Here is a 19,972-nt window from a genome sequence, read left to right on the forward strand (position 1 = left end):
AAAATCTCAAGTCTTCCCATACTTATCAGCTACTATATGTCCTGCAGGAAATGTTGTTTTATTTTCAGTCTAAGGCTCTATTCATACGTCCTGTTCATGTCCTTAATTGCGGATCCGCAATAATATAGGACCAATGTATTTCAATGGACCTATACACACATCCGTGTTGTGTACTGGGCTGCAATCCGTTCCGCAAAAAAAAAAGGACAGACCCTAGTACGGACAGTAACTGACACATCCAATACAACTCTATGGGGTCTGTATTTTACTGAAGCAATACGGATGCAATACGGACTGAATTTGCGGATTGTATACTGACTGAAATTTGCGGATTGGAAAAATATACTGACGTGTGAATAGACCCTAAACAGTGCTCTCTGCTGACATCTCCAGCCGAGACAGGAACTGTCCAGAGAAGGAGAGGTTTTCTATAGATTCATAGAAAACCGAGACAGAGTTCCTCATACCACTTTTATATTTCACCATAGGCAGACTGTACTTGCAAAGCAGTAATAAAAATTAATAAAAATGTAAACCACTTCCTTATCCATTGTGTAAATAAGTAAGTCTTAACCACAAAATAATGAACATAAGTAGTATTTCTGCATGCAGAAATGACTTAAAGGGGTAATTCGGCAAGTAAAAAATAATTTTAGATTAACTGGTGCCAGAGATTTGTTATTTACTTTATGAAAAAGTCTTCCAGTACTTATCAGATGCTGGATGTCCTGCAGGAAGTGGTGTATTATTTCCAATCTAGAGAGACATGGAAAGAGGTGGCAGCAGAGAGCACTGCATCAGAATGGAAAGAATACACCACTTAATGCAGAACATACAGCAGCAGATAAGTACTGGAAGGCTGGATATTTTTTAATAGAAAGAAATTACAAATGTCTGGCACTTTATGACACCAGTTGATTTGAAAGGAAAAAGTTTTGCCGGAGAACCCCTTTAAAACATGTGAGATTTTCCCTGGTTTGTTCTCCTAACTGGTCACTATATGAGCACTCAGACTCCAACTTTTGACATGTGTCTGACATATAAAAAAAATTATTGACAGTGGCCATATAACTATTCTGGGTCGGGGGCGGGTTCATAGGTGGATTAACTGTATTTATAAGCCTGTATATTGGTTGTCGTTATGTAAAGACATTAATTTTGTATGTATGTACAGGAAGACATTTTGTTACACTGTTTTTCACTAAATTGCAAAAAAAAGGAATAAAGGAATTTAAAAAAAAAAATATATATATATATATATATATATTTTTTTTTTTATTTTTTTTTCCCAGTGTCACGGCAGCTCCACAGCCTGTGATTGGTTGAGCGGGCTGACACTCTTGTCTCTAGAGCAGTGATTTTCAACCTTTTTTGAGCCGCGGCACACTTTTTATACTTAAAAAATCCCGGGGCACACTACCAACCAAAATGGCACAAAATGACACTAAAACAGTACATATTATACATATAGTTAATAATATAGATTCTAAATGTATTTATACTCACTCAGTGTGAAACCTGGGCCTGTTTTCTTCTCCCCCTGTGCTTCTCTCCACCATACTTCTCCCCCCTGTGCTTCTCTCCACCATACTTCTCCCCCCTGTGCTTCTCTCCACCATACTTCTCCCCCCTGCTTCTCTCCTGTGCTTCTCTCCACCATACTTCTCCCCCCTGCTTCTCTCCCCCATGCTTCTCTCCTGTGCTTCTCTCCCCCGTGCTTCTCTCCACCATACTTCTCTCCCCCCTGCTTCTCTCCACCAAACTTCTCTCCCACATGCTTCTCTCCGCTGTTTCTCTCCCCCATCCCCATGTTTCTCTCCCCCCTGCTTCTCTCCCCTGTTTCTCCCCCATCCCCAGGTTTCTCTCCCCCATTGTTTTCTCCTGTTTCACAGGGGAACCATAGTTTGGGGAACTTTCCCCGCGGCACACCCGACCATGTGTCGCGGCACACTAGTGTGCCACGGCACACTGGTTGAAAATCACTGCTCTAGAGTGAGAGCCTGCTTAGCCAATCACATGCTGTGGTGCTGTCCTGTCCTAGTGAGCCTGTGATTGGCTGAGTGGGCTGTCACTCCTGAAACACAAGTGACAACCCACTCATCCAATCACCGGCTGACTGGGACTGGACAGCACCCCAACCTGTGATTGGCTGAGCAAGATGTCACTCTAGAGACAAGAGTGACAGCCCACTCAGCCAATCACAGGCTGAGGTGCTGTTTTGCCTGTAATTTGCAGAGCGAGGCTTGACTGGAGTAGATGAGGGGACTGGACCCTGGGGGAGAGAAGACATGTAAGTATAATGTGTGGCTCATTAAAGTTCAGTTTGGCAGGAACCTGAACTCTACATTAAAGTTCGGCAAACCTGCTGGACTGAACTTTTCACAAGTTCGCTCATCTCTAATCACTAGTTCTAGGTTGTCTTGACCATGCCACAATTTATACCTCTAAATTACCATGCTGTACTTTAGTGTCACAGGGAATAGTTATGCTAAGGATTCTACACTACAGTTATTGTGGTATTCGTGCTAATCTGCTGGGTTCAGCATGTGGAGCTGCGTCACGTCTCTGTATTCAGCCCTCTTATCACTTGGCTGCTTTTTACTTTACCCTTCTTGTATCTTTGACATTGTACATGAATGTTATTTCTCCCTGACTTGCCTATTCTTACTATTATCTCATCGCACATTCCAGGAACAGGATTTACAAGGCACATTCAGATTGGGCTGGAATGGAATGGTCTGACCATTTTAAGGTTATTTACAGAGAAATCTCAGCACACATCCTTGAACTGGTTCCATCTAGGAGAAGAATACAATTCTGCAGATGTTCCAGGGTCAGCGAAGAACCATAAATCTTTACAGGATCGAAGTTTTCACTGGTCACCATAAAGCATTGTTCATCCAGTCCTCCCACATAGAGAACTAATGAAATGTCAGACAGTAAAGGATCAGTTCACAAATATAAGGAATGCTGGCTACTACTATTTTCTAATGAGTATGCTAGGCTGTGATCGTCTGCCATGACTTACAGAAGTTAATAGAAAGTTCGACAGGATTAAGCTATAAGTTATAAGCTGACCTCAGTGCAGAAATCTGAATCAACTCTCTATTTCGCCTCTAAATAAGACTCTAGAGCAGGGTGCAGATGCAGCACAAAATTTCTACCACAGATTTTGCTGCAAGATCATTGAGAATCTACAACACAGTGTATAAGGGACGTTGCAGATTAATGGACCCAAAGAATTTTCTAAAACACAAGAAAAGGTTCAAAAAGGCTGAAAACTTCAAACAATTTTTGGCTAGAAACATCAATTTTTTTTTCACCAAAAATACAAGGCAGAGTTGTTTCCAAACATAGAATTCTATAGGTCATTCGTTGATAACAAAACCCATCTATTCTCAAGAATAAAAGAATAAATCATCACATTATAAAGCACAAAAAAAAAATCGCAAAGCCTACACAATAACCCCCCCCCCCCAAAAAAAATAATAATAAAAAATAAAAATAAACAAATATATATATATATATATATATATATATATATATAAACAGACAACATTAATAATATCCTTTGGATATTTTAAACACCTCCAATTGAGGCTCATCCATGAAAAACTACAAGAAACTCAAGTTTTAGTGATGGCTGTAAACATCTATATACTAATCTCAGTTTAAGATTAGTAAAGGAAACATTTTTAATAAAATCCTTATTTGTATTAATAAATCCTTGAGACTCCAAACCAGAGTGCCACAAATTGTAAAGCAATTAGGGCCCTATTACACGGGACAATAATCGTGTGAAAAATCGTTCAAATTTAAACGATAATCGTTCTGTGTAATTGCAGGCAAAGATAGAAAGATAGTTTGTGTGTCATTGATCGTTGATTTAGATCTGAACCTAAAATCATTGTTAATCGTTCTCTAATTGTTCGCTAATCGTTTGCTGTAATTCCACATTCGTTTGCTAAAGTTCCGCATTTGTTCACTAATCGTTCAGTGTAATTGCACATTGTTCATTGTTTTGCTGGGATCAGATGGAATAAACGATCGTAGTAACGATCGCAGTAACATCGTTCTGTGTAATATGGTAAACAATTTCAGGTTAACGATACACAATCTCGTTTGCGATCGTTTATTGTTAGTCGTTAATCGTTAAAAATCTCTTTGTCTAATAAGACCCTTATAGTACGCTGAGGATCAGAGAGGTCACAGTGGGTCTGTGCTCTGGAGTTTGTATATGTTTATAAACTTCCTTTAGCCTTAGGATTTACAGAAGTCAATTCAAGAACTCATATGTGTTGTCAGTATATATGTGCCTTATGAAGCTGGTCATAAATTAAAAACAATATTCTCAGAAATAACGGCCGTATTAGACGTATTAAACATCCTGATGTGCAATATAAGTGAGCTTCGATTTGCTAGAGCAGCGCTCGCCTACAAAGCCTATTACAGGACTTGATAATTGAGTGGGTGGGTAATCGGGACCTTATCCCCAATCCATGGTACAAGTTAGGGATGGGGAACCTAAGGCCCTCCAGCTGTTGCAAAAATACAATTCCCATCATGCGTGGACAGCCAAAGCTCCACTTTGGCTGTCCAGCCATGATGGGGATTGTAGTTTTGCAAGAGCTGGAGGGCTGGAGGTTCCCCATCTTTGATATAAATATTGGATCATTGGGTTCTCAACTGCTGGGACCACCATCAATCCTGAGGAGAGATGACAAATTCCCTCTAAATGAATGGAGTTGCAGTGCACAGACCCCCATTCATGCTCTTTTTCCAACTTTACAGAACATCTTATATGATTGCTTTCAACCATTTTGGTACAAAGCATTTCTAAGGTTTCATCATGGTCTATGATACAGACTCTCCACACAATTTTGTTTCATTCTGAATATGTTTGTGCTGGTACTTAGCAACTCCAAATGCCACCAGTATGTGTCACACACAAATTAAGTATGTGGCTGTTTCTTTTTGCGTATATGTGTCTGCAGGTATCTAGGCAGGGACCCATTGTGAATACCTCCCTGACAGACTATTGCCATATGTACCAGTCACCCAAGTGCTAATGACTTCAGGGACCTGATGTGATTTGAGCCGGCTCAGCTACTATATTTACTGAAATACAGTGAACCCTCTTTGAGACGACAACGACAACATTCATTGGAACATGTTCTTCTAGGACGTAGTCTTTCCAGAGAAAATAGCCACTATGCATAACGTATGGTAAACTGAAAACCAGAAACAATATATGGTCCAGAGAAGGGGTAAGTCATCTCAAAGAGGTGGTCTTCTGGGAGGGTTCAGTGTAACCCTAATAATAACCATATTATTAAACTATTTAATAATATGGTTTACGTTTAGATATCAGAAATTCCACGTCCTGAAATAATAACATTAATGTCATCATCTGTCCTATCACAAGCGTTGGAATAACATTGAACACAACATAAACAGCCTGTCCGGCTCTAGAAGAACATCCTACAGCTTTACTACAGTTACAGCAAACAGACAATGTTCCAGTCTAATCCCAATGTATGGCAACAACCTGGTCATAGCTAGAGACTGAGGTTTGCATTGACCACGTTCAAAGAAAAGAGAATATCCAGTCCTTAGGTAGGACATCTTTATCAGTACAGAACTGTAGACGAGTTGTTACATAGTTTCCAGAAAGCCCTCTGTGTTCTGGTTACTTACCACATGCAAGGCTTTTTTTTTGAGTAGTCGTCTCTCAGTCTGGAATTCTGCTATCAAGTGTTTGGATGAAAAGCAGACAAAGTATTAATCCCCCTCCTCCTTGTGGCCAGCCCTCTAACAAGTGGAGGGCGAGAGGACACACCCTCTAAGGAGAGAGAGAGGTGAGCAGGGAAGGGGCTAACAGGAGGGGCCTGAGCCAAAGGGGATTCCACCTCACATCAGCATCCACCCAGCCAGCCAGCACCCCCCCTGCTCCTGCAAGGGATTCCCGAGATGTCTGCTGGCAGACTATGGTGCAACAGACAGAATTCTTACTGCAGAATCTATAAACATAGCTGGAGAGTACTCTGTCACTACTCATTGGGATACTGCAATGTAATGCGATATATTATAGCATGTAACCTGTCACATCAAATGATAACGCTGATAAAGGTTAAATAGTAACATGAGCCAGGCTTCATCTATATGTATGTGATTTCTAAAAAAAACATTTAAAAAAATCTCTTATATCCATAATGGCTTTAAAAGCTAAGAAGACCTTCTATGGGAAAATATAAACGTACCATACATTAGTGGTTAAATGGGCACTGTCATAAAAAAAACCCAAAAAAAAACAAACTACTTTTGATAGGGGAATGTCAAACGTTTTAATCAGTAGGGAACCCCCACCATTTGGGAGAATGAACCAGGAGGAACGTCAGTAGCACATGTCTTATAAAGATATAAGTCTATGGAGCTGCTCTCCTTTATTATTGAATAAGCTATTACACACATTAAAAACACAGAGGCCAGTGAGGCATGGGATACAAAATCACAGAAAACATAAGGTACATCAATCAATACATACAACATAAAGTACATATAGTTTGGCCCTCTGGTGGTAGACTTGGGAAAGTGCACAGTGCTTGCTGGATTGCCAAAACACCGTAGGCCAATAAATACATGTAGAAAATTATATGGGTGCCACCTTAGTAGATCCCCACAGTATAAATGATCCCAGATACCTGGCCTCCACCTTTGCTCCAATGTTTTGCCCAAGTTTTAGGTTTAGGTTTCAGGCTTTTTTTTTTTTATTTTCATATCAAATACATAGTTTGCAAACTACTCTCTGTTTCATACTGTTATCATGGGGCTGTGCACTAGTAATATATGCCGGATGTGCCCTCTGTATATGTGCAATGCTGCCTTCACTAACTGCCCTGAACAGATTTCTTCTCTACAGCTCATGAGGGATCTCTTCTGCCTTGTACTGGTGACTCTGCGGATGTATGTAAACTTAACCCCTTAAGGACAGAGCCTGAAATGGCCTTAAGGACGGGAGCAAATTTCAGGAATATGACATGTGTCACTTTATCCATTAATAACTTCTGAATGCTTTTACCTATCCGGCTGATTCTGAGATTGTTTTCTCGTGCCATGTAATACTTTATATTTCTGGTAAATTTGAGTCGATACTTGCAGCTTATCTTTATGAAAACCCCCAAAATAACGTGAAAAATTGTGAAAAATTGCATTTTTCTAACTTTGAAATTTTCTGCTTGCAAGGAAAATAGTTATGCCACATAAATTAGATATGAAATAGCATAAGCAATATGTCTACTTTATGGTGGCGGCATTTATTAAACTTCCCTTCAATTTTTTAAGACAATAGAAAGCTTCAAAGTTTAGCAGCATTTTTCCAAATTTTCACAAGAATTTCAAAATCAGATTTTGCAAGGGACCAGTTCGCGTTTGAAGTGGATTTGAGGGGACTGTATGTTTTGAAGCCCCACAAAGCACCCTATTTCAGAAACTGCACCCCCCAAACTGTTCAAAATCAATTCCAGAAAGTTTTTTTTAACCCTTTAGGTGAGTCACAGAAATAAAAGCAAAGTGTGTCAGAAAATTGAAAATTTCAATTTTCTTTGCAGAAAATATATTGTGATCCAATATCTTTCATAATAGAAAACCTATTTACAGAGAAATGCACCCCAATTTTTATTGCCCCGTTTCTGCAGTTTATAAAAATATACGATATGTGGCCCTATTGCGCTATTTGACTCAACCACAAGCCTCAGATGCAAAGGAGCGCCTAGTGAATTTTGAAGCCTCCACTACAATTGGCCAATTTTCAAGGTACCACTTCTGGTTGGCAGAGGCTCTGGGGTGCCAAAACCTAACAAACACCCCTAAAGGGACACCATTTAGGAAACTGCATCCCTTGAGGAATGTAACAAGGTGTATAGTGAGCACATGGACCCCACTGGTGACCGACACAAATGTGGAACAATGTGCTGTGAAAATGGAAAAAAATTTTTTTTTTACACTAAAACGTTGGCAAAAGTTTGAATTTTTCATGTTCACAAGGGGTTAAAAGAAAAAATGAACCCCTAATCATGTTTAGCAATTAACCCTGATTATAGGAGTACCCCACATGTGGACACAAAGTGCAAAGCTGACACACGGAAAGCCTCCAAAGGGAAGGAGCACAATTTGGATTTTGGAAGCTAAATTTGGCCAGAATGGAGGACGAAAGCCATGTTGGGTTCGCAGAGCCCCCGTGCTGCCAAAACATTGGAAACCCCCCACAAGTTACCCCATTATGTAAACTACACCCCTTAAGGAATCTAACAAGGGGTATAGTGAGCACATGGACCCCACTGGTGACAGGCACAATGTGCCATGAAAATGAAAAATTGAATTTTTTTTACACTAAAACTTGGTCTAGTCTTAAATTTTTCAGGTTTGCAAGGGGTTAAAAGAAAATAAAAAACAAAACTTGTAGAGCAATTTCCCCCGAGTACAAAAATACCCAACATGGGGACATATTGTGCCATGACGGCGCAGGACACGCCTCTGAAGGGAAGGTGCACCATTTGTCTTTTGGAAGCTGGATTTTGCCAGAAAGGAGGACAGAGGTCATGTCAGCTTTTCAAAGCCTCCATGCTGCCAAAACAGTGGAAATTCCTCACAAGTGACCCCATTGTGGAAACTACACCCCTCATGGAATGTAACAAGGGGTATAGTGAGCATATGAACTCCACTGGTCACAGGCACAAATGTGGAACAATGTGACGTGAAAATGAAAAATTACATTTTTCAGACTAAAATGTTAGTATAACTTTGAATTTTTCATGTTCACAAGGGGTTAAAAGAAAAAAATTACTACTAATCATGTAGTGCAATTTCCCCCGATTATAGGAGTACCCCACATGTGGACACAAAGTGAAAAGCCGGCGCACAAAAAGCCTCCAAAGGGAAGGAGCGCAATTTGGATTTTGGAAGCTGGATTTGGCCAGAATGGAGGACAAAGGGCCTGCAGAGCCCCTGAGCTGCCAAAACAGAGGAAACCCCCCACAAGTGACCCCAACAAACTCAGGAATCTGTGGCTCCTATGTGTCAGGGACTGGGGTCCAGGTGGGGTCACTTGAGGGGGCTTCCTGGGGCCTAGTCCTGGGGGGCGCCTTGGGGGCTCATCATCACTAAATGAGGATGACTATGAGGAAGGAAGAGGGAACGAGGGATCTTCCTCTTCTCCCTCACTGGTTGTCTCAGTATCGGAGGCAATCCAGGTGAATGCCTCCTCAGCCGAGAACAACCTGTGGGCCATTTTTTTGTTTTTTTCCTTAGGGTGCCTTCACACACACCGGATCCGCAGCGGATTTCACGCTGCGGATTCACAGTGAAATCCGTTGCGGATTCAAAGTGAAATCCGCTGCGGATCCAGTGTCAATGCATCCCTATGAAACTACATACTCGCAGCAGGAATGACATCCCACTGCGAGTATGTAAGTTAACCCCTGCTGGCCGGAGCATACATCACCTGCTCCCCGCTCCCAGCGTCTGCTCGTCCCGCGCAGCCAATCAGTGTGCTGCCCCGCCGCAGAGCGAGACGTCCTGCTGAGAAACCAGGTGATGTATGTTCCGGCCAGCGGGGGGTTAACTTACATACTCGCTGTGAGTATGTATTCTCATAGGGATGCACTGACACTGGATCTGCAGCAGATTTCGCTGCGGATCCGGTGTGTGTGAAGGCAGCCTTAGAGGGGTGTGCAGTGTAAGTGTTATGCTTTTACACGTGTAAGTGTTAGTGTGTGTGTTTTATGTACTGTTTTTACATTTTGTGTGTGTTTTTGACTTTTTTTTTTTACTTGGGGGGCACACGGGGCGGGGGGGGGGGCAGACAAAAAAGGATTTTACTAAAAAGAAAAGGATTTACTGAAAAAGAAAAAAAACAAAACAATGCAGAGGGCAGGGGACACTATACTATAAGAGGAGAAGGTGGCAAGAAGGAGAGTGGCAGGACAGAGGAGAGGGTGGCAGGAGAGGGGGTGACACGAGAGGGGAGAGGGTGGCAGGAGAGGGTAAGAGGAGAGGGTAAGAGAAGAGAAGGTGGCCGGACAGAGGGGGGCAAGAGAAGTAGAGGGTGGCAGAAGAGGGGAGAGATTGGAAGGAAAGAGGAGAGGGTGGCAGGAGAGGGGATAGGGTAAGAGAAGAGAAGGTGGCAGAACAGAGGGTGGCAAGAGAAAGTAGAGGGTGGCAAAAGAGGGGAAGAGGGTGGCAGGAGGGTAAGGGTGCCAGCAGGAAGGGTGTCCGCAGGGGGATGGTGGCAGGAGGGGGAGGGAGTCAGCAGGGAGGGTGCCAGGAGGGGGAGGGTGTCAGCAGGGAGGGTGCCAGGAGGGGGGAGAGTGGCAGGAGGGGGAGGGTGCCAGCAGAGAGGGTGGCAGGAGGAAGGGGGGCAGCAAGGAGGGTGGCAGGAGGGGGAGGGTGGCAGCTGGGAGCGAGAGGAGGAGGCGGCAGCAGCAGCAGCATGGGGGGGCACATCGAAGACGCAGCAGGCTGCACATGGAGGAGCAGGCGGCAGCGGCGGCAGTAATGGAGGAGGTGGGGGCATGCAGGGGCACACAGAGAAGGAGGCAGCAGCGGCCGCAATAACGGAGGAGGCGGGGGCACACGGGGGGCCAACTAGGAATCAGGCGGCAGCAACAGAGGAGGCGGGGCAGCAGGGGGACACACATGGGAGGAGGCCGGCATAACGGGGCAGCAGTGCCATGGAGGAGGCGGGGGCAGCATGGAGACACACGGGGGGAGGAGGCGGCATACCAGAGGATGCAGGGGCAGCGGGGGAACATGCTGGCAGCAGCGGCGGTGGCAGGTAAAGGACACAATTCTTCTCTGGTCGCCGATTCTCGGCGAGCAGAGAAGAAGATTCGCCCGTGATTGTCCGGCCGGTGGTTACCGGCCAATCACGGGCGATCTGGGGCACATGATACCTAGGCACATGATGTCCAGGCACTGCGGTGATTTCTGCTGTCTCGGACAGCACCAATCACTGCTCAATTCCGGTATACCCGCCCTGTATACCGGAATATTGCTGTGAATGGCCGTTCAGAATAGAACGGCCAATCACATCGATCGCTGTCACGATGTGATGCCCCCTGTGTGACACAGGAAGATGCCTACTGTAGTAAACAGCAGCCATCTTCCCGCGATCGAGACCCGGCGGCCAGCGGCGGCCGCTTAAAGGACCGGCGTACGGGTACGTCATGGGTCCTTAAGTGACAGTGATCCATGATGTACTCGTACGTCATGGGTCCTCAAGAGGTTAAAGGGGTTGTCCAGCGGAAAAATAAATTTCTTTCAAATCAACTGGTGTCAGGAAGTTATATAGATTCGTAATTTACTTCTATTTAAAAATCTCAACTCTTCCCATACTTAGCTTCTGTATGTCATGCGGAAACCGTTGTTTTATTTACATTGAGACACAGTGCTCTCTGCTGACATCTCTGGCCGAGACAGTAACTGTCCTGAGCAGAAGAGGTTTTCTATGAGGATTTGCTACTGTGGGATTTGCTACTGTGCACACTGATACACAGACTTTGTTATTCACTCCATCTCCTTCTGTGCTTTTCTACCTATCTACAGTCGGTGTGATTTTCCCTCCCTGAAGGCTTTCCCTCTGGAACATACAGTGGTCCCAATACTAATTGGTTCCAGGACAACCATTGTATGTTGAAAATACTGTATCCCGAAAAGCAAAACTCTATGGAAGACTGAAAATAGGTTCTGAAGTGCCCAAAATATCATCACAAAATGAGAAAAAATAGAGATTTAAGGGTAAATAAACATAGATAACTAATACGGATAAAGCAAGTCCTTACATAAACCAGTCAAAAAGAGCAATTGGAGACTGTAAATTAATTTCTATGTAGAGGACCGGAGTGTTGCAGCTTAGTTCCATTAAAGGTTACCAGTCAGTGCAATTGTGCTGATAATGTTTCCAGCTGCACAGTATAGATCTATAGATCTCCGTGACTGGTGGGGGACGGGGTCTGCGCCGTAATGGCGCAGATCTTGGCTCGGCATTCGGCTGCTTCCGGCTGCAGCAGCCGGAAGCAATCGAGTGCCTATCTCATCGATCTATGCTGCATATCTATAGATCTGTATGAGAGATTAGAGTGCTTATACTAGAAGTCCCCCAGGGCGGCTTCTAGTATAAGTGTTAAAAAAAAAAAAAGTGTTGTTATTAATAAAAAGCCCCCTCCCCTAATAAAAGTCAGAATCACCCCCTTTTTTCCATGTTATAAATAAAAATAAATAAATAAACATGTTTGGTATCGCCGCGTGCATAATCGCCCAAAATATTAAGTTATCATATTCCTGATCTCGCACTGTGAACGGCGTAAGCGCCAAAAAATCCCAAAGTGCAAAATTGCCCATTTTTGGTCGTATCAAATCCAGAAAAACTGTAATAAAAAGCGATCAAAAAGTCGCATATGCACAATCAAGGTACCGATAGAAAGAACACATCATGGTGCAAAAAATGACACCTCACACAGCCCCATAGACCAAAGGATAAAAGCGCTATAAGCCTAGGAATGGAACGATTTTAAGGTACATATATGTGTTAACAATGGTTTGAATTTTTTACAGGCCATCAGATACAATAAAAGTTATACATGTTACCTATCGTTGTAATCGTTACAACTTGAGGAACATATATAACAAGTCAGTTTTTCCATAGGACACACGGCGTAAAAACAAAGCCCCCCCAAAGAAAAAGAATTGTGTTTGTTTTTTTCAATTTTACCGTGCATATAATTTTTTACTGGTTTCGCAGCATATTTTATGCAAAAATTCAGCATGTCGTTGCAAAGTACAGTTAGTGACGCAAAAAATAAGGGCTCATGTGGGTCTGTAGGTGTAAAAATGCAAGTGCTATGGCCTTTTAAGCACAAGAAGGAAAAAATGAAAACGCAAAAATGAAAATTAGCCTGGTCCTGAAGGGGTTAAACTTTAAAAAACAGGATGGGCAGGGGGTGGCGGGAATATAACAATAAAGTTATACTTACCTATCCTAGTGCCCCTGCAGCCACAGTGCGACCACTTAAAGCCACCTGCTGGTTTCCTGTCGTCGCCACCTGACCTCAGGACCAGTACATACAGGAGACTGGTGGGTGACCCTTAGTGGTGGGGCTGTAGATTACCCACTTTTCCACTGATAACATCCTAATAGTAAGTAAATTAGTTGTGTCAAAGCGCAGACTAAGGGTCCTATTAGATGAAGATATTTTTCTGTTTCCACCAATAAACGATTGCAAACTAGTGCTTTTGGGAACAACCTGAAAACATCCACTTTAATACATGGAATAATAGTCGCTAGTTACGATCAATGTGTACATTGCGATTTGCGATCGATTAACAATAAGTTTATGGTCAGCTCAAAAGACATAAAACACAAAAGGTTAGTTAGCCGGTTGCCTGCATACACACGGAAAGATTATCGCTTAAATTTAAAAAATATATAACGATTTTTCGCACAATAATCTTTTCGTGTAATAGGGCCCTTCGCCAATTTAGCTCTGTTACACATGCAGCTGTTTCCTATATGACTACATGTTACACTTTCTAAATGTCAGCCTGCTAGTGGGCTTTTTTTAGCTAAACTAAATTTTCCAAGTGTTATCACAGTTCCCCTACCCTTAGGTAACATTTACATCTTGCAGTCTTGCCGCTGTCTTTTCAAAGACACAGTTTGGTCACCGCAATAACTCTGCACTTTGTGAGTGCCCCCTGACAGAAAAATAAATAAATAATTAAAAACTAATTAACAAAATAGTGATCTGGTATCAGTGGTGGCAGTGATGGTAACAAAAGGGGAACTGGTTGGTTTGGGTTATAGGCTCATTTTTGCCATTTACATTACATTAGGGGGCTAAATAGGGTGTGTACAGAGATGCTGTAACCCCCCCCCCCCCAGTAACCTTGTGTAATGTGGCAAAACCAGATATTACAAGTAGTAGAACCTGGTTGGTGACTTTCAAGCACAGCTCCTTAAGAGATTTATTGATAAAATTAAAACTTATTGACTTTTAAAGGAATTTTCTTACATATTACTTAAACTGTACCTGTCGTTATAACTTAAAAATCTGATTCAAAAGTAGATGTGATCTAAAGCAAGTTTGCCATATACATTCATCCAGGTCCAGTCTCCTGCAGGCAGATTTTCGGACTTGTGCTGGTTGAAAAAAACAGACTAAAGACAGGAATTCCGGCCAGTACAGAGAGTCAGGGCTCAATATGTCCGTCAGTCACATGTCTGCCTTCTCTCTGTGAGCGCTCACATGGCCTGGGATACACAGGACCTCCTATTTTCTGACTCTTTAAGAAAAAAGAGTCAGAAAACAGGAAGTGCAGTGTTCTCCATGATAACTAAAAAAATAAATAAAAATAATGAATGTATATTACAAACTTGCTTTATATCACATTTACTGTTGATTTAGATTTTTAAAGTTACTACGACAGGTACACTTTAAAGCCCCATTACACGGGCCAATCTGGACTCAATCCTTTCTTTCTAAATGTAATGGGCAACAACAACACTTACCTCACAGAGTAAAATATAGCAATAACACAACAATGAGGTGTTAATTCTGCTCAATGGATTATTATCTAAGCTTAATTCTACAATATAGAATTCTTGCTAGTTTTGTATTGTTTGATGGTTGCTTGTTCATCGACTGATCACTTACTTTATTACATGGGGCGATATCTGCCTGATTTCTGTATACAGGATCCCAGAAAAATGCACACAAGAACTGCACAGCAGGACACTCAAGGACTCTTACCAACTGGGAGCCAGGAGCCATAAGCCATATTGAAATGTTAGCACCAAACGGGATAGGAATCAGCTTTCTATTACAATACATATGCATAGGATCTGTCTGTTCTCCTGAGAAATTAAAATATACCAGTTTAGCCAATAGGTAAATATGACAACCAAAGGAGAAAGACAGAAACCTCAGTGCTATGATATATGAAAAGGAAAAAGACAAAGGGAAAATCAGAGACATCTGAGGAAAAAAAGAATAAAATGATAAATGGATCTCTGAACAGTATGTTAATACCCAAAGCAGTGAGACTGCAAAAACAGGAGCAACTGAGGATCACAGTGGCGTAACTACCAAGGTGCAAACTACCAAGCTGCGACCCGGCCCGCCACAAGGTACGGCCCGCAGGACCCAGAGGGACCCCGAGCCCCCCCTATCAATCACTCTTGTGACCACAAGAATTATTTTGCTTACGGTCACAAGAGTCCGGATCCGTCTGGCCCCGGCTGATGCGCGGTGCGACTGGGGAGTTCTCTGATGCGTGGGCTGCCGGGGATAGGACACCCCGCCAGCCGCACATCGCCTGGGGCCAGACAGATGCTGCAGGAGGAGAGAGGTTCGACGGGGGAGCGCGTTGTGAGGTGAGTTGTGTGGTTTTTTTTGTTGTTTAAGGGGGGGGGGGGAGAGGGGGCCATCTACAAGGGGGGGAGTGATGGGGCCATCTACAACTGGGGGAGAGGGGTCCATTTGCAAGGGGGGGAGTGAGGGGGCCATCTACAAGAGAGGGGAGAGAGGGGGACATCTACAAGGGTGGAAGAGAGGGGGCCATCTACAAGGGGGGGAGAGGCGGCCATTTACAAGGGGGGGGAAGGGGGCCATCTATAAGGGGGGGGAGAGGGTGGAAACATAGGGGGAGAGGGGGCCATCTAAAAGGGAGGGCAACATAGGGGGAGAGGGAGTCATTTATAAGGGGGACAACACAGGGGGCCATCCATATGGAGGCTACATAGAGGCAGTGGCATTTATTATTAGGGGTCATATAGAGTCAGCCTACCCACTAAATGAGGGTGTAAAGGGGCCAATACAGATGTGCAGTTTGTAGAGACGAGGATGGTGCCAGGGTGAGGAGCCTTATATGTCTGTTTGGCAGATTCTGTGGATTTGTGGCTCGGAGGGCGGATTGAGAAGAAGATGAAAAGGGAAGACGTCCCCTGTGAGTCACCTGATGTAACTGCACAGTAATGTATATGGAATATAGAACCTGTGTATAGCTGGGTCACCCTCTATATGACTGTATGAGGTGATAGTGATCTGTGTACAGTGGATCTTATTAAGTAGCAGTAGTGGTATTAGTCAGTATGTGGTGGTGTTAGTATGTGGTGGTATTATTCAGTAGTAGCAGTGGTGTCAGTATGTGGTGATATTAGTCAGTAGCAGCAGTGGTGTTAGTCAGTATGTGGTTGTATTAGTCAGTATGTGGTGTGTTAGTGTGTGGCTGTGTTTATCAGTATGCGATGTTGTTAGTTAGTATGCGGTGGTGTTATTTGTTACTTGTTATCTGGTATGTGTTTCATTGGTCAATAGCATCACTTGGTCGTGAAAGGGGGGGGGGCAGGTTGACCTCTCGCTCCAGGGCCCAGGAGACATTAGCTACGCCCCTGACTACAGACATCTTTCGTCAGACAATCCCTGAAATCGTATTATAGACGAGATGTGTGCCAGGAAACACTGGCTGGCAGTGTCGTTCTGGGGTACCTTGGGCCCACCAGGGAATTTTAATTCTAGGGGCCCACACTACTTACACCAGATATAAACAGCGCCAAACCTTTCACATTACTATAGCAACTTTGTACAGCGCTGTGTATGTGAGCGGCAATGCTAGCTCACTGCTAGTAACTTGTCAGTCACTCTATGCAATATGCAATAGAGGTGCCACATAAGTATCTTGAAAGAAGAAGTCCCATGAAACTAACAAATCTCAGGCAGGCAGGGGAGTGTGGGAATATAATAACGAAAGTATACTTAACCGTCCCCGTGCCCTCGTACCGCTTCCTTAAACCCTTAAGGACCAAGCCAATTTTTGTTTTCGTTTTATTCTCCTCATGTTTAAAAGATCATTTTGTCACCTACATTTTTTCACCTATTTTTTACATAAAATATGCTGTGAAACCAGAAAAAATTATTTGCGTGGTGAAATTGAAAATAAAATGCATTTTTTTCTATCGGTAGCTTTCTATACTTTCTATCGGTAGCTCGCTTGCATATATGCAGCTTTTTGGCTTTTTATTACAAATTTTCTGGATATGATGTGACAAATAATGCACAATTTTGCACTTACACCATTTACTGTGCATGATCAGGAATGTGATAATTTAATTGGGGACATACACATGCGGTGATGCCAAATATGTTTATTTGTTTAATTTTATTTTATTTATATTTTTATTCATAAAACGGGAAACGGGGGGTGATTTAAACTTTTATTAGGGGAGGGGTTTTTATTTAAAAAAACAACAACTTTTTTTTCTTTTTACACCTATATTAATTTGAAGTCCCCCTGGGAGAGATCAGTGCAGAATTCAATCAATTCTGTATTGCTCTGGGCTGCTGCTATGGATTGCCAAGCCGGGATCACCATCATTGTGATGCTGAAGCCCATCCGGGTAAGATGAATGGATCGGCCCTCTGCGATCACATTGCGGGGGCTGATTGGTCCACTAGACTCCTGGATGAGGCTTTTGAAGGCATTTGAATGCAGCTGTCAGCTTTGACAGCTGCATTTAACTGTCTTTATTAGCCCATCGCGCAGGATCTGGTATTTTGCTCTTGTCCAATGGTCGGGCCATGTTGGGAGTTGTGGTGTTTTATGCAGAGAGTATAATAGAAATAAATTATGGTCATGTTGGGGGTTGTGGTATTCTATGTATGCAGCCTAATGATATATTATGGTCACGTTGAGAGTAGTAGTGTTTTATGTTTTTACAGAATTCTTACTTTATGACACCGGCAATTCTGTAACCTGGCCATGTCACAGAACGGTTGGTGTCAGTGAAGTTCATGCAGTACCGGCCGGATTAACTTAATTACTGTTAAATTGGTATGCAGGCGCATTCTGGTGTGCCTGCTTCCCAGTTCACCACAGCACAGTATGCAACTGACATGATATGCTTGGAATACCAGCTGGAGTGTGTACTATGTGTATACACTTTGGCTGGGATTCCTTGTGACTTCAATGCAATGTATCTTTTCTATTAATCACGGCAATTGTTGCAAATTGCAACAATGGCCGTGATTAATACAATAGATACTTTGTGTCAACATAGCCTAAGGCCGGGTTCACAATTAGTGAGACACTGGCCGTTCTGTGACCCGGCCATGTCACAGAATGTCACAGGGTTGTGTATATAAAGTATGATGTATATTTATGGTGGTGTGTATGTTGCTATAATATGCTACCTTTTGACAAGCCTTGCAGATATAGGTATAAATCTTGCGATGCATGTTTTTTCCTCAAGATTTGAGTGCCCCTTTAATCCAGGGATACGCAAATACATGCTCCATCCTACTTACGCATATTGTGCAGGTGATAGATCTGTGTAGCAGGCAGATGTCCAGCTTTATGACTCTGCAATATGTGACGGATTCCCAACTCCCAAGCATAAAAAGTTCAACCAAAAAAACACAAAATAAAGACACAACACATTGTAATCAGGTGTCTAAGGGGCCCAATTTTATTTAAAATTACATGACACTGAAAATGGCAGACCTCCGACTCACGAAGAATCACCGTCCAGCACTCAGGCGAGGAAAAACCTCCTGTGGGGGAAACCTCGAGGGAGCCATGGCTGGAGAGTTGCCCCTCCCCTGGGCTTAGAGGGTAATACCATACTATAAATATAATAAACTGGATCTGAGAGAGATGTGGCTGAAATATCTGGCACCTTATTGATGGCTAGGCAGGCGGATGTATCTCTTCTACCTCACGGATCCAGGTTCACTTCTTAAGAGGGTGTAGACTCAATGAAGGGGTAGTCTAAAGCAGACCACCCCTTTCACTTTGCTAGAACCTCCAAATCACATCACGGGTAGGGGGCAGTAAAGTAGTCAAGCTCAAGGTCCTCTGGCGCATCCAAGATGGCACTGATCAGGGCGCGGTGCATTGCTTTATGGAACCTTCATTATGACAAAAGCGCTTGTCATCACAGTGCACAGTTGCCATGGTTACTGCAGGTAAACACATCTGAAGCATTAACCCATTAATGACTGGCGATGCGCTTTACTGCAAAGGTCATAAAATACACATGTGACCAAGCACACAGCTTATGGTTAGGCCACACTAAGAACACTAAATAATATGGTTTGATGTGGCCCATAGCAACCAATCACAGCTTAGCTTTCCTTTCTCAAATTACTCTGGCAAAATAAAAGCTGAACTGTGATTGGTTGCCATGTGCAACTTAGACAGTCTGACTTGCCCATAGCAACCTATCAAACCTCGGCTTTAATTTTATAAGAGCTTGTTAAGATATGAGAGGTGAGCTGTGATTGGTTGCTATGGGCAAATCAGACCGTGTTTTGTCTCTGGCTGATTGATAAAGCTGCTCTATTGCTGTAAAGCTTATAATGATGATGACTGAAAACACAGGACATCAAGCTTCCCCATAATGCTTTGCAGTCAGCACTTCCTCAATAACTCCTAACTTTTTGAAGGGACACTTGTGGTTTACAGACATTTCTATACACTACAATTCCCAGCATTTCCTGTCACTCAGTTTAGCATCCACTGGTATACGGTTATATACTGAGGATTTGTTAACATGAAGGAAACTGCTGACAATTGTAAGTGGAAAGGGCGTCCACAGTACTATACATCAAGCTGCTGAAATGAATAGAGAAGAAGGGGATCCCTACCTGGAAATCCTCCAGAGTAAAGACAGTACGGGTGGCATGTAACACTACATTTCCCAGGCTTTCATAGCAAATCAGTGACCACTAGTGATGAGCGAACCGGCTAAGGTTCAGGTTCAGGTTCGGGTTGAACTATCGGCTTCTGATTCCCGCTGTCTGCCCGCTCCATGAGTGGATACAACCTTAAAGGGGTAGTTCACCCAAATTTTTTTTCTTTCAAATCAACTGCTGCCATGAAGTGCCAGAGATTTGTAATTTACTTCTATTAAAAAATCTCA

The 19,972-nt window shown here is 43.1% G+C and overlaps 1 protein-coding gene across 2 annotated transcripts in view; it reads right to left on the minus strand.

Annotated features, from left to right (window-relative positions):
- LOC138769222 (G-protein coupled receptor family C group 5 member C-like) overlaps window positions 1-19,972 on the minus strand; it is a 46,539-nt gene that overhangs the window by 16,047 nt on the left and 10,520 nt on the right. Inside the window, exon 1 of one of the 2 annotated variants that reach the window (XM_069947542.1) lies at window positions 5,698-5,809. The exons of the other annotated variant lie outside the window; for it this stretch is intronic. The gene's annotated coding sequence lies outside the window, so the exon portion shown is untranslated. Of the gene's footprint in view, window positions 1-5,697; window positions 5,810-19,972 lie in introns of those variants that run through there. 2 annotated transcript variants of the gene reach the window in all.

This window comes from Dendropsophus ebraccatus, chromosome 12, assembly GCF_027789765.1.
Source record: "Dendropsophus ebraccatus isolate aDenEbr1 chromosome 12, aDenEbr1.pat, whole genome shotgun sequence".
In the NCBI taxonomy this organism is placed as follows: domain Eukaryota; kingdom Metazoa; phylum Chordata; class Amphibia; order Anura; family Hylidae; genus Dendropsophus; species Dendropsophus ebraccatus.